The sequence below is a fragment of the Lissotriton vulgaris genome, chromosome 3_1 (genome assembly GCF_964263255.1).
Source record: "Lissotriton vulgaris chromosome 3_1, aLisVul1.2, whole genome shotgun sequence".
NCBI lineage: Eukaryota > Metazoa > Chordata > Amphibia > Caudata > Salamandridae > Lissotriton > Lissotriton vulgaris.
In genome coordinates this window covers 1,997,158,614-1,997,170,932 of record NC_141689.1, presented here as the reverse complement: position 1 = coordinate 1,997,170,932, position 12,319 = coordinate 1,997,158,614, and positions in this window count along the sequence as shown.

The following is a 12,319-nucleotide window of genomic DNA, read 5'->3' as shown; positions in this document are numbered from 1 at the left end:
TGCGGATTGCTTATCCCGTCTTCCTATTTGTGGTGAGGATTCTGTACCTGACCAAGATGAGGAATGGTCAGTAGCCACTGTTCAAGAAGTTTGTAATGGTGCTATTGATGAGGTAGAGTGGAAAAAAGCAGTTCAAGATGACCTTATTTTGAAGGAAGTAATTGTACGGTTAACCTCACCATGCAATAATTTCTCATGGAGTGATTGTGAACTATCTGAATATAAAACTGTGTGGCCAGAACTATCTTATAACATAGAAACGGGTATAGTCAGGAGAGCAGATAAACTTGTGGTACCACCTAATTTACGTGATAGATTGCTAGACCTTGTTCATGTGGGGCATTCGGGAATGTCTGGCATGAAAAGAAGGTGCAGGTGGGATTTTTGGTGGCCTGGAATGGATAAAGATGTAGAAAGGCGTGTGAGGAACTGTTCGCATGCACTTGTAGTGATAAATCTCATGTTTCCCAAGAATCTCACATTAGTTCAGTTGTGTTTCCTGACAAACCATGGCAAAGATTAGCTATGGACATTTGTGGTCCGTTTAGCATTGGCAACATAGCTGGGAAATTCGCCATCGTCTTAATGGATTATTACAGTAAATGGCCTGAAGTAGCGTTTGTGAAGGAGATCAAAGCTTCTAATATTGTTAATTTTTGTGACAAATTGTTCCATAGAGAGGGTTTTCCTGAAACCATCACCACAGACAATGGTCCACAATTTGTAGCTAATGAATTTCAAGCATATCTACGCTTGTGTGGTGTGAAACACATTACTACTGCAGTTTATTGTCCTAGAGAGAACGGTATGGTTGAGAGATTCAACAGTGTACTGAAGGAATGCATACAATTGGCCATGATTGAAGGTGCTGATTGCCAAGTTGCTGTTAAAGATATGATTTGGAGTTATCGCAATACTCCACATTCTGCAACCTTGGTATCACCTTTCCATCTTCTTAAGGGGCGTTCTGCAGAAAATAAAGTAACCCCTGCATGGATGCTCAAAACTTCTAAAAGTCCTGTTCTTAAAGAGAGTCTAAATGACAGAATGCATGTTTACCAACAGAAATATGTGGATAGGCACAACAATAGAATCAAGAAATTGGAAAGACCTTTTCATATAGGTGATCTTGTGAGATTGTCTCGTTTTGGTTTGTCAAAGGATGGTTCTTCTAAGTGGTCTCATCCAAAGAAGGTGTTGGAGGTTATGGGAAATTGTGTACTGTTAGATGATGGTCGCAAATGGAATTTGTGTAACATTGTTTTATGCAATGACTTGGAACGAAAGTTATGGTTAAACAGAAACAGCGATATTTCTACACCCAAACCCAATCCAAATGTTGTGTCATCTAATTCTCATACTATTCCTCCTGTGTTAACAGAGACATCTTCCCCTTGTTCAAGGAGATTATCTGGAAGGATTATTGTAAAGCCTGTCAAGCTCAATGATTATATGTTGTAACTATCAATTCTATGATTATATGTTATGTTCTTGTTTGAGTTATATTTTATGTATTTTTTTTTTAATGAATTTTTAGAAGGGAAGATGTGTTACATTATTTTTGTTTTATTTCTTTAAAGATTAGATTGTTAAAACATTCATGATCTGAGCCAGAATGTTGAACTGGCACTTGAATGACAGCTATTCGTGTGTGCACATCTTGGAGACGTTTCCTGTGAATAAACTTCAAAAAGACAACTCCTTCTACTGTGCCTTTCTACATTTAAAACTCTCCTTTGTGCTTTTTTCCTTCTAATTGTGACTCTCTCCAGGAAACATCATATTCTTTTCTACTTTTATTTGTATATTAAGTACAACATGGAACCCTGGTTACCGGAAGGAACCACCCATTCTTCGGTCAATCAGGAAGGCAGAGAGGGAGGCCTTCACTGCATCCAGACCTGGACAAAACCATGACTGCAGTGGCAGCCGGCACGGATCGGGTGGCAGGGGGTGGGGAGAATGTATAATTTTTTGAATAAAACTTACCTTATCGCCAACGCCTCTCTTCAGTCTCTCCTCGGCGTCAGGACTCAGCCGGAACAGAAACAAGGAAGCACCCAGGCTCCCGTGACCAATCACAATGCTGAAATGCAGCGTTATGATTGGTCTGAGCACCGTGGTTCGTGCTCAGCCATGGAATGGGGGCCTGGGCATGTTCTCTGAGCAGGCTGTAATGCAGCATGTGTGAATAACATGCAAAAGTGCGCATGAATGTCTGGCCGGCCCAAGAGGACAGGCCAAACATTCTTGTGCACTTGGAGTGGGCAAACCACTCCTCCCCTGCCCTGGTCTGCAAGCAGAGCAGCTCCGCCAGCCCTAGCCAACCCAGCCACCCCAGCCGCAAAGCAGCAAGAACAAATAAAATGATGATAGCATTCGGTTATCATTTTATTTTTCCTCTAGTTACACTCCTTAAAAGTATTGGGCTTACACTACTGCACCTTAGCAGAGGGTCCGCCACTGCATGACTCTGGTGAGTCCCTAAGTAGATCTTTTGATGCAATGGATTCTATGGAACACTTATAATTTGACTTTACTTAGCAGCATATGGAATGGTATTGCTATCTGTAGAAACAGAGGAAGGTGCTGTACTTCACCACTCTGACTGCCCTCTGATGTTAAGCGAGGTTGCCTTTGAGCTGGCTGTACTCAAATACCAATGATGATGTATCTGTTCCAGTGAACAGTATTTTGGTGGTCCGTCTCTTACTTGTGTCTGCTTGCTGCAATATAACACACAGAAAGCAGGCATCATCAATGTCATGAGAGCAATTTTAGCAGTAATCTACCCAGGCTTTTCATGCCTTACACTACTCTTGTTACATGGGGTGATATCACTGCAGCCCTTAGGGTACAATATCACCTTCCATTGTACACCCACCTATTTCACAAACTGTAAAATGTCCCCAAAGTGATGGAGAAATGTACTTTCTTGTGTCTTCTAGGAAGGCTTAACCGTCTGGCAAGTTAAACGAACCCTTCGTTACTTTTCCTTTAAAGCAATTAAAAAATGTGGTGCTGTGCACACATACGTGCCTGGTTATGTAGTACATCAGAGGTGTTCAATCAACAGACTAAGCAAACAGTCAAGTTACACATTCTTCCTATGCAAAGTGGTGGTGAGGGTGAAATTCGGTGCAGATAAATCGGCTTTAAGTATCTCTTGAACACCAATACAATGTCCATGCAGGCAGTATTTAGACAACGTGGAAAAATCTGAAAAGTGACACACTATTTATTGCATCTGCAAATGGAACACTACTCTAAGGTGATACTGAAATATTATGCGAACAATGTGCACTAGAAAGAAAAAATCATTAGTAAATTCATTAGTAGACACTGTTCTGTCACTTGCTTATTGCCCTACCGAAATTGACCCTCCTCTAAATACAAACCAGCATTGAAAAAGGCAATAGATCTGGGGATGGCCGCCGGTCTGTTGTCTTTATCAATGTTTTTGGTGTTTTGTCATGGGTTTTGTGAAAATGTATTGTTGGGGAAGCTGCCCAGCCCTCATCAATCTAAAAAAAAATCATTGACTAAAGCGAAAAATATTTTTGTGGTTTCAAAAAGCACACATTCACATACAAGTCGCTGGCACTTAAGAGAAGTGTTAGAACAGAACGAATTCATTGACAGGGAAGTTAGCCAGTTGCAGAAATGGGTTGACCCATTTCTTTATGCTATGTGCTGTAGTGAGCAGGAGAAAATGTGTTTGACACAAAAGCAGACCAATGGACGTAGAGAGCTGGCTGAAAGTCTCTTCAAGGAAACATATTATTTAAATCCTTTTGGTAAAATTAAAAGGTCTTGGCTAACACCAGTCTTAAAAAGCTACCACAAATATGTGGTGCAATTAAGTATCTGTAAAATAATTGAATATGATGCAAGGTATGTATGACAGAAAATAATACAGCTGGAAATGTTAAAATGTAAAACACATGTAAAAAGTGTTTTGTAAGGTTCATTTGGCCCAATCATTCTGTAACAGACAGAGTGAGCTTCTATTTCAACAAAAATGTGCAAATGTGTGCCCACTTGCACAAGTATCTGAACAACTTCCACCCTTCTACCCGGTAAAGGAGCTTTAACAAGACTGCTGAGTCGTTGCAAATTCCCTTGTTGAAATTTGTTAGGCTAAGAAAAGCTACAAATAGGGGAAATAAGGTGATAAGGACTTAGGTTGAATATGTTCGTCAGATTAAGCCCGCTATAAGGACTGGTTCCAAATTCAGGAAGGGCAAACCGTTTACATGGTTGAATGGACTGTCAGTTTCAGGGTGAGAGTCATATTTTCCACTTTTAAGAGGTAATCAGAGTTAGGCACTTATTTGAATACAAATGTTTTTGAGTTGATTGAATTTTCTCAGCGGTTGGTTTCACTGATGGCTGAATACACAATCAAAAATAAAATTTATGTAAAGAACTATAAACTCTTAATGTGATTATTCCAATAAGGAGATATCTATTGCTGAACATGGGAGAAACGTTGTCCATGGCGCACAATGATTGTGCCATTTCCCACCAGTCCTTTCATATGCTTAGTGTCAAATTTCATCCCATTGGGTGTTAAAATCTATATCATATTTATTTCTCCAGTTACGTAATGCATACCTAGGGAATACCATTTTGTCTGGCTTCTGGTTCACCAGAATTTTAACTACTAAATCAAGAGATGACGAAAGTATTCAAGTATAAATCTTCTTTCAATGTGACAGATTTGACATGGGTCGTGGGTCCAAATAAGGAAGTACACAGTAGTGCATTGACTCAAGTGTTAGATATTCTATGGGATAAGGGACGGGCCATAAAACACTGTAAATGTGTTAGATGTTGACACTTTTTTTTATCTACCACGTACAATTTTCAAGGCAGGTTTGAACCAAAGGAACAAATGAAATAAGCCATAAATTATGTTTGAGTACTGAAGGGCCATACGATTTTGAAATTAATCCTCGGGTTGGCAGTTTTAGCCGAAATATTCCTTAGTGCGACTGCTTGGATTCTAAACTCACAATGACATGCCTTTTTTACCCTGGAGTACAAAAAAGTGAGTGGGCCCTACTTTGAATGCAGTAGTCATATTTCTAGTATAAAGGTCAGCTTATGCACTAATAGGTCCTGCTGAAGCACAAATTGTTTATTGACATTATACAATGCTCTCCGGGCAGTCACTGAACATTTAACAACAGAAAGTGATATGCTGTTTGTTGCAATATGGGCTGCTGCATTCTGGGGACATTGAAGAGGTGAGATGTTTTCAGGCAGTATAAAATAAAGGCTATTGTAGTAGTCGTGCCTCGTTGAAATACTACCTCCAGCCACAGCCACTATCCCAAAGGCAAGGTCAGCAGTAGAGACACCCAAATGTAACTCTCCTCCATTGAAACGGTTTCATCCAAATCATGATCCAGCAGACACAGGGATCCAATAAGGATGATAAAAGTCTGGCCTTTACTTCAAGATTCTTAAGATTGGGTTAGGAGAGGTATTCTGTCATTTAAAGGAAAATGTTTGCATTTGCGTAGGCCTCACTTATTATAAACAGCTGTTTTCGGAGTAGAACTTTGCATTTGACTGTGGTAATGTTAAAGGTATTATGTGCAAAGGTATTGGCACATCATTTGGTTTTCAATAAAACTGCAGGATAATGCATGCTGAGTCATACTGATACTTGGCTCAAATGTGATAGTTCACTTCCTGCCATTACTTACAGAGGAGAAAAGGGAACACGAATGGGATAATTTTGTAGTGGTTGGTGTTTATAGAGATCTTCATGAATCAAGAGAGTGACAAACCTATTCCAAGGGTTTTCTGTATTTTCCTTTCTTCTTGTTTATGAAGGCAGGATGCACACCTTATCTTAAATTTATTCAACCTCTTTATCCTGATTTGTACATAGGTGCGTGCAATTTTCTGTAGTGCTATGCCCAAAGCACAGGGGTACTAACATCGTAAGAAGTGGGACTGTCTCCAGTCCCCAGAAACGCACAGCTAAACCGCCACTGTGGGCTGTACCTGTATTCGAGCCTTTTTTCCGTTTTCAACAGTAATCCAAAATATTTATCATCAATATTCAAAAGTTCCTCAAACGAGAGCACGCACGCCGTGTGTACGTAAATTTTCAAATTTCTACTATTCACAAGGTATCCCTGAGGATTTAGACCAAGAATATGAGTGAAACGTAAAATTCATTTCAGGCAGTGTTTATTCATGATGTCACATAACCCAATGCATTTCGGGCACCCATCCCTTCTTCGGGGGTCACTGTGAATTATAAAAATACAACATGATTACTGAACTGTTTCCCCAATTTTAACATTGTCAAATTCTATACAAAAACATGTATCATTCAATGATCTTAAAAACCATGAGTCACAAAATACTCCAATTTATCTACATATGCAAATCAAAAAATTGTTAACCCCATATTCGAACCCCCATCTCATGCACATAGCTACCGGCTGTATTAACAAGTTACACCACTGCTGTTGCTAGTAGCAAACGTCTCTTTACTCCCAAGGCAACCAGATGCTTTTACATAACAGTGTCAAAGATTTGTATGTCTTCATGTTAATCGAACAATGTAAACTTTCTTATCTGCCATCTAAATAAACATCAAGTCTGACGGAAATAGTGAATCTATCATAATTCCAACCTACGGTACATGACCTGAATAACGTATTCTGCAATACCTATAGATACACCGTGCAGATTATACAACAAAGTAATCTTGTTCCCCTCGAAGACACATACCTGCCATGATCGACGGTTAAAGTTGCATTGCCTAGCTGGTGGCTCCAACAATTCTTATCCCTCCCAGCTTCCCTCCCTATTTTTTAAATAACCTGTCATCCATTCCGGTTGGTTCAACCTGAAAAAAGTTCCCACCCTTTCACACCTGACGAGTTGATCGCACCTGAGGTGTTCGCCAAAAGGACTACAATTCCCGCCATTCCCTTATGAATTGGAGTATTTTGTGACTCATGGTTTTTAAGATCATTGAATGATACATGTTTTTGTATAGAATTTGACAATGTTAAAATTGGGGAAACAGTTCAGTAATCATGTTGTATTTTTATAAATCACAGTGACCCCCGAAGAAGGGCTGGGTGCCCGAAATGCATTGGGTTATGTGACATCATGGATAAACACTGCCTGAAATGAATTTTACGTTTCACTCATATTCTTGGTCTAAATCCTCAGTGATACCTTGTGAATAGTAGAAATTTGAAAATTTACGTACACACGGCGTGCGTGCTCTCGTTTGAAGAACTTTTGAATATTGATGATAAATATTTTGGATTACTGTTGAAAACGGAAAAAAGGCTCGAATACAGGTACAGCCCACAGTGGCGGTTTAGCTGTGCGTTTCTGGGGACTGGAGACAGTCCCACTTCTGACGATTTTCCTTTCTTCTGCCATGCAAAACTTTGGGTGGTTTGTTCAGTATATAAAAGGGCAGTAACGTGCGGGGGCGTGGCTTGACCGCCAAAGCAACATGGTGGATCCCGAGTGAGCTATGTGAAGGCGGGGTGAGTCGCCAGGAGTGTCTTGGCAGACCTTCCTTCATCCCATCGAGTTATGCATCACAGCGATTTCTCAAGAGCGTAATGCGAGCGGCCCCCCTTTTATACCATGGCTCTCACGCTTGTTCATTTCTGCCGCTTTTGTTCTACTCAGTGCCCTATTGTGACCTCTGCTGCAACTGGTTCAACGTATATCTTCAGAGTTGTGATCCTTTCCTCCCGGAACTTTGCCTGTGCATTAATATTGATGTTACTATGGCATTTTTTACCCGTTTTTCTTGCCAACTGTACCTTTAATGAGGGTTATTTTCCTTACAAGAGTGATAGTGTGGGCTTTAGGGCCAATATGCATGCTTTATTTGCCTAGTTCATGCTTTGACCCTTAATTATTTAATCTCAGGGTCATTTTCCCACCATATTTTTGGTTTATTCTATGGTGACTGTGTGGGTCTGTTCTCTCTCAGAGTATTTTTTGCCTGTACCTCTGCATAACCCTAATATATTTTGCACTAATGGTTATTTACTCTGTTTTGAAGGCCTAAAGTGCTGTTATTTGTGGTAAATTTTTAAATTATCTTACTCTTACGACTTTTCTCAGTATTGGCCTCATACTACCACTGTCTTTTCTTAGTATTCAGCTATGACCAACAACCTTCATTCAGTTAGATCCTCCTCGACTGGTACAAAACCTAAAAGACATAAAAATGATCCACCTTCACTTATCCTCTCCTCACAGAGTACAGTTTTGGACTCTATACTAGACGAATTTCATGGTCTCCAACCATTTATGTCCACTACTAATGAAAAATTAAAACAGATTGAAGAAAGATGGATTGTCATGGAAGGAAAGTTGCTTGAACTTGAACAACGGGTCAGTGACATTCAAGATGTGTCGTCAAAGATTCCATTACTTGAGTTAGAAATCCACAAGTTAAAAGTCTACGCTGAGGACCTTGAAAATCGTAATCGCAGAAATAATCTACGCCTTTACGGATTACCGGAAAATATTGAAGGTTCTAATCTGGTGGCTTTTTTACAGAAGTTTCTTCCTGAACTTTTAGAGCTGCAAACATCACCATCTCCTCTAAATATTCAGAGAGCACATCGTCTGGGTCGTTTAAATCCTATGTCAAATAAACCACGTGGGATCATAACACTTTTTCTGGAGTTTACTGAACTGATGCACGTCTTGAGGGTGGTGAGACTTAAACGTCGTCTTACCTGGTCAGGTCATAACATTTTTATTTCACAAGATGTTTCTAATGCCACAAATGCTCGTCGCAAAGAGTTTCTTGCTCTCTGCCCTCAAATGAGACAACTGAACATCCAATTTGGAATTCTCCACCCGTGCCTCTGCAAAATCACTCATGATTGTCGGTCAAGATCTTTTGATGATCCTGATAAACTTAAACTCTTTCTTAATACCATCGCCTCTCGCAGTATGGGGACTAATGATTAACTTTTTTTCTATTTTTAGGATTGTTAATCTGTTTTCAAATGTTTGATTTGAGTAATATTTTCTAAGTGCTGGTTATCGCTTTTCTTTCTGAGGTTCTTCTTTTGATGTTTTTCTCTTATGGGTGTCCATGTTCTTCACTGTCACCATGCTTCCCTCAACTTGTGTTTCTCGCTTTCTTCTGGTCTGGATTCTCCACCTTGTTCTGCCTACTTACTTCCTTCTTCTATCTCCCTGTCCTTCTCCTCCTTTCTTTCTATCTTTCCTATTTTTATTACTCTTTCTTGTTAGCAGTTGTACTGTTCATTACATGTCTTGTCCTTTGCAATGTTCTTTTATCATCACAGAATAACTAGTGTCTTTCTTGTCTTTTTCATTGGTCCCACAGTTTCAATTATGTTGAATATGCACTCTCATGTTCCTGTTTCCTTACATATTCCTTAATCCAACTACCCGGTTAATGTCGTCTCGTGGAATGTACGTGGTCTAGGTCATCCTGTCAAACGTCAAAAGGTATTGTCTCATTTGGCTAAACTTAATGCTCAAGTTGCTTTTTTGCAGGAAACCCACTGTAATGATGTTGAATCTTTAAAACTCAAATGCCATTGGGTTAATCAAATCGTTTTTTCACCGGCTATTGATCATCATGGTGGTGTTGCTATATTGTTTCACAAGTCTATTAATGCTCAAATAGTGTAGTCAGAATGTGATTCTAATGGTCGATGGGTGATGGTTGATGCTATCATCAACAAAACGCTAATTACTTTTTTCAATGTTTATGGTTCGGTGAAACCCGACCCAGATTTTTGGAATACAATAAAAATTAAATTGATGTCTATCTCTAACCCTAATGTGGTGATTGGTGGCAATTTTAATAATTGGTTAGATCCTTTCTCTGACAGAATTTCAAATTATAAATTTAACCTGATAAGACTCACAAATCATTCCAATCAGCTATTTCCTCTCGTCCTTTATTTGATTCCTGGAAAATATGTAATCCTGATGCCTCTGAATTTACCTTTTTCTCTCCTGTTCACCACACAAGGTCTCATATTGATTATATTTTAATTTTAAAATCACTATTACCTTGTTTCCAATCATCTGAAATTGGTTCTATTTTTATTTCTGACCATGCTCCTGTTTCCACATATATTGATACATCCCTAACACCACTCAAACAAGGTCGCTGGCGGTTTAATAATTACCTTTTATCTGACCATACCTTTATTTCAGAAGCGACCACCTTTATTAAGGAAATTTTAAAAATTAATAACTCTTTATATACCTCCATACATAATAATTGGGATGCTTTAAAGCATCTATTAGAGCCTTCACCATTGCCTATTCCTCCTGGAAGAAAAAATTGTTGAGTTAGGAATATAAAGAAACACTAAGTCTAATCAAAAAATTGAAACATAAGTACTTCTCTTCTAAATCCTCCTCCTCATTACAAGATTTAATTAAAGCCATATCCACTCTACACTCTACACAAAATCGCCACAGTAGATGCCTGTAACGTCCTCCTTAAGATTCACTGTTTCAGCCTTGCAATACGTACGGATTGCGACGATTCAGACGGATTGACGGAATACGGATCGTACTACGCGACTCGGATGGACGGGTACGATTCGTACGGCGATGGCTCCGGATATAAATCGTACAGACTTTTTTTTTCCAGGATCGGAATCGGCCCTTTGATGTTGGTGAAAGAGATTATGAGTGGGTGAAAATTACCTTTAAGGGAGCATCGAGATTTACCCGATTTTCACCACAGAAAAAGGTGGTTCGGGTTAGTGAGTACTCTGTGACATTGTAGAATGGCAAGTAATGGAATAAAAACAACGTATCTGTGGTCCACAAAGAGTGTGACCCTGGGTCAGCAAAACAGAAGCCTGTTGTGAGTGATCAGGGGGAATTAAACAGAAGCAGGGTGTGATCACAGATGTTGTTTTAGGAGGTCAAGCAGGAGTTCTAATGTACCTTGAAGGTTTCAGGATTACATGCTAATTTAAAGGTGAACAAGATTAATTAATTAGTGCAAATATTACTTTGACTCAAAGTAACGGTCAATTATTTCATTTCTTTTCCTTTCCATGTGTTGGGATCTGTAGGAAATGTAGTATTTGGTTATGTTTTTAGAATGTATGAGTTATATGTATGCAATTTTCTTTTCAGCACATTCTGTGATTTCCTGTTCTAAATTATTTGTTGCTTAATGGCTTTGTGTAAGGGGGAAGATGTGTTGGGATCTGTTCTTCCTTGGGTTGGTGGAATGTGGAAAGCTGCCATGGATCTTTGTCCATGCGCTTTGTCTATTTCCTAAATGCTGAAGAATAAAGAGATACCTTTATTCAATGTACGTGTACTGGTATCTTTGCAATAGTGCTTTCAAATGCCATATTTTGCTCTGTTCTTCATTCAGATCCCGCTGTATAAGCGTTTTGTCACTTTTTTTATTGTTTTCTTGCAGCTCTTTTGTTTTTTAGAGGATTGCCTTGCATGGAAAACTGTATGTTGGACCTTTTTTTCTACTTTGTTGCAGGGTACTTTTGGTTTCTTGTTTTCCAACTCCTCCAATCTTCATTCAAGATGTACCAATATTGTCCAGGAGGTTTTTCTCTCCTTTGTGATTTTTTCCTTCTAATTGTGACTCTCTCCAGGAAACATCAGATTCCTTTCTACTTTTATATGCATATTAAGTACAACGTAGAACCCTGGTTACCGGAAGGAACGACCCATTCTTCGGTCAATCAGGAAGGCAGAGAGGGAGACCTTCACTGCATCCAGACCTGGACAAAACCATGACTGCAGTGGCAGCCGGCACGGATCGGGGTGGCAGGGGGTGGGGAGAATGTATAATTTTTTTTATAAAACTTACATTATCACCAACGCCTCTCTTCAGTCTCTCCTCAGCGCCAGGACTCAGCCGGAACAGGAACAAGGAAGCACCCAGGCTCCCCTGACCAATCACAATGCTGAAATGCAGCGTTATAATTGGTCTGAGCACCGTGGTTCGGTGCTCAGCTATGGAATGGGGGCCTGGGCTTGTTCTCTGAGCGAGCTGTAATGCAGCATGTGTGGATAACATGCAAAAGTGCGCATGAATGTCCAAGAGGACAGGCCAAGCATTCTTGCGCACTTGGAGTGGGCAAACCACTCCTCCCCTGCCCTGGTCTGCAAGCAGAGCAGCTCCACCCACCCCAGCCACCCCAACCGCAAAGCAGCAAGAACAAATAAAATGATGATAGCATTCGGTTATCATTTTATTTTTCCTGTAGTTACACTCCTTAAAAGTATTGGGCTCACACTACTACACCTTAGCAGAGGGTCC